This window comes from Rhagoletis zephyria, unplaced genomic scaffold (assembly GCF_001687245.7).
Source record: "Rhagoletis zephyria isolate East Lansing unplaced genomic scaffold, Rhagoletis_zephyria_1.1 Rzeph_scaffold_01217, whole genome shotgun sequence".
Classification (NCBI taxonomy): Eukaryota; Metazoa; Arthropoda; class Insecta; order Diptera; family Tephritidae; genus Rhagoletis; species Rhagoletis zephyria.
Genome location: NW_016158301.1, coordinates 50359 through 53531, shown reverse-complemented (window position 1 = coordinate 53531; position 3173 = coordinate 50359). Strand labels below are relative to the sequence as shown.

The window sequence follows — 3173 nt, the reverse complement described above, 5'->3', positions numbered from 1 at the left end:
GGGGAGACCATCCTCTCCTATTGCTTCTGATTTTATATTTAAGACACACACACATCACGTTCGGAGACTGGTAGAAATTCAAAAGAAGCACCTGTATATCTTGAGGATTTCATGGGTATAAAAGTACTTGAGGGAACACCAGAATCAGGACACTTCAGAAAGGCTTTATTTAGTTCATTCACATTTAGATTGCATTCAGAGGTATTACGAGCATGGATGCGTAAATTCTTGATATTACGCCACAGAACTGATGCAGGGAGAGTAGGGTCTAGTTTCGAAGCAAAATATTTTTGCTTTTCCTTCCTGACAACCAGTGTGGAGTTATTCCGCGAACGCTTAAAAGCTTCCCAGTTAGTTTGGGTGGGATACCTTTTCCAAATAGAATGCAGTTTATTTTTATTTTTAATAGCTGACTGAACCTTACGATTGAACCAAAGGCAGGACATTTTAGGTTTACACTCACGGATAGGGACGAAATAATTGAAGGCATTTAGTAAACTATTGAGAAAACTGAGTTGGTCACTAAGGGTCACAAGATTCCAACAATCGCACCAGTTAATATATGACAGATGCAAGAACAGCGAGTCAGTTTTCAAGGATTTGTAATCCCTAAATAAAAATTTATTTGTTATATTAGAAGAGTCAAAAACAATATCAACAACACAGAATATAAGGTCATGGTTCAATTCAATTAAAATATAATCTGGGCCATTTTCACTATACGTATACAANATTTGTAATCCCTAAATAAAAATTTATTTGTTATATTAGAAGAGTCAAAACAATATCAACAACACAGAATATAAGGTCATGGTTCAATTCAATTAAAATATAATCTGGGCCATTTTCACTATACGTATACAGAACCTTAGAGTTTATGCTATTTTTACAATAAATGGCCACACCTCCACCTCTTTTTCCTAGTCTGTCATTTCTTTTGAGCTTATAATTCTTTAAGCCGTAGCATGCATCACTTACATCTTTTAGAAACCATGTTTCAGAAGCACACACAACATCAACGGATGAACATTCAAAAACATGTCTAACAAAATCAATTTTGGTACTATTAAGGCTACGTGCATTAAAGTGAACAATGTTAGAGCGTTTTTGCTTAGTACAGAGAACAGTTAACATGGCTAGACTGTTTTCATTACTCATAACCAGGGACGGATTTTATGGAAATTGCCTTTTTTTCTGCTAAAGAGATAGAGTATATTCGATTAAAAATGTCCACGATTTAGCTTTCCCTGATTCCATGTATACATATGATGTTGCCTTTTTTGCCTTTATTACGATATTTGCCTTTTTTTGCCTTTTGTAAGATATTTGCCTTTTTCTGCCTATTCTACCTTTAAAAAAGTGATTATAGCATTTACAATTTTTTTTTTTAAGATTAAAATATATACACATGCCCATGCGGCTTATAGATGCGCAGGGACCACTTGCCAAATTGGTGTTGGAAAAATTCAAAGCCGTTTTCTCAGCTAACGTAGGCTTGAAGACAATAAGGGGTGTGTATAAAATTGTAAAGCGCGAGGAAACGCCCTTATTCCTGATAATAAGAACGTTTCAAACGTTCCATATTTAAAATTTTTACTTTGACTCTTTGACTATTTTATCCTTTCGAGTTTCTAAGTAACGTTGAACTACAAGATGCACTTTGAAGTTTTCTGGCAGCATTTTCATTAGATTTTCGCGAAGAAAAGCCTTGAATGTACTAAATGTGCGCTCGACGTAAGTTGCATCGTTTTGAGTAATCAAAATCTTGATTACTCGAGTAATTGATTAACCGAATAATTGATTAACCAACTTGCTCGAGTAATCGAATAATCGCACAGCCCTACTACAAATGCATAAATATAAAAATATACAGTATATAAACGAATGAAAGGAGTGTTTAGTATTTTGCCCACTAATTTGAGAGCGGTAAGGGGAAATGCATGGGCGTTCTTCATGAAGCTGCACCCACTGGATAAAGCGTAAACCAAACTTCACAAAGATAGTATGCTTCTCTGAAGCTTGGTGAGCGAAATACTAATCCGTGCCCGTATGAAAAAAATACCTCGCGTACCTGTGTACAAGTTGTACCGTACCTGTGTACAAGTTGACTACTTCATCTATAAAGTCCTTTACACGTAAGCAGTTCACTTTTGGATGTAAAAGCACGCCGAGTCATTTATTACTTTTGTTCCTACAAACAAGCAGCGTTTTTCCATTTTCGCCAACAATTCTCTTCCACCTGTGACACCATGAATTTCTGTGTAAGTTACTACAAATATGTAAAGTCCACTTTCTGGGAAACATATACACAACAACAACAAAATACAATCTATTTTCCTGATTTAGGTTATTAAAATGTACACAGATCCCGGGCAGCTACAATATTTTAATAATTTGATGCCTAAGCACAAAGTTTGCGTTTTCAATTCACGAGCGCCAAAATAAAATGTCAAAAATGTGCAGACTTTATCTGTGCTGCTGTGACACTGCCGATATATGAGTGCTAAAAAAAGACAAATAAGGTACTATTTTTATGTGATGTTATTATTGATCAGCTGATTGAAAGGGCAATTATCTCCCCCGTCGTTAGCAGAGAGGGCGAAATATGTTGCATTTTCCCATATTTTTAGAGTAACCCTGTGAGAAAAGATAGCTCTGCCCTCTGCAAAGATTGCATTCATTTTACAAAAGAACACAGCATTTTAAAGTGACAGCATCAGGGCAGAATTTTATGGAGAAACGAAAACACTATTATTCAATTTATTATATTCAACAATTTTTATTGAGCTTGAGGCCGTTTTTTAATGAAAACTAATTGTGGAAAAGCAACAATAATTTGATTTGATAATTTTTTCAAATTATTGTGGGTTTTCCACAATTAGTTTATAATATAATTGTTATAAGGCCATAAAATAACAAAAACAAATAACTTAAGTACGAGCACACCTAAAAGTTAAACACTCTAATAATACAAATATTAACAAAAACCAACAACCACATGATCAAGTGAAATAGTGGAAATAAGCAACAAGAATTAACAAGGCGAACTTAGCACAGTGCGTAGGCGACTGGCTGAGTCAGTGGGATCGTCGGTTCGAATCTTACTGAAAGAAGTCTGATGAGGAAATGTGGTGATTTCCGAAGTAGCTATCACTTCTACCATTTCTATATAT

The 3173-nt window shown here is 35.0% G+C and overlaps 1 long non-coding RNA gene across 1 annotated transcript; it reads left to right on the top strand.

Annotated features, from left to right (window-relative positions):
- Nucleotides 1-1865: 1865 nt before the first annotated feature.
- LOC108363214 (uncharacterized) lies at nt 1866-2921 on the top strand. The gene is made up of 3 exons (XR_001847585.1): nt 1866-2135; nt 2206-2261; nt 2347-2921. It is a non-coding gene; the product is annotated as an uncharacterized LOC108363214 (long non-coding RNA).
- The last annotated feature ends 252 nt before the right edge of the window (nt 2922-3173 follow it).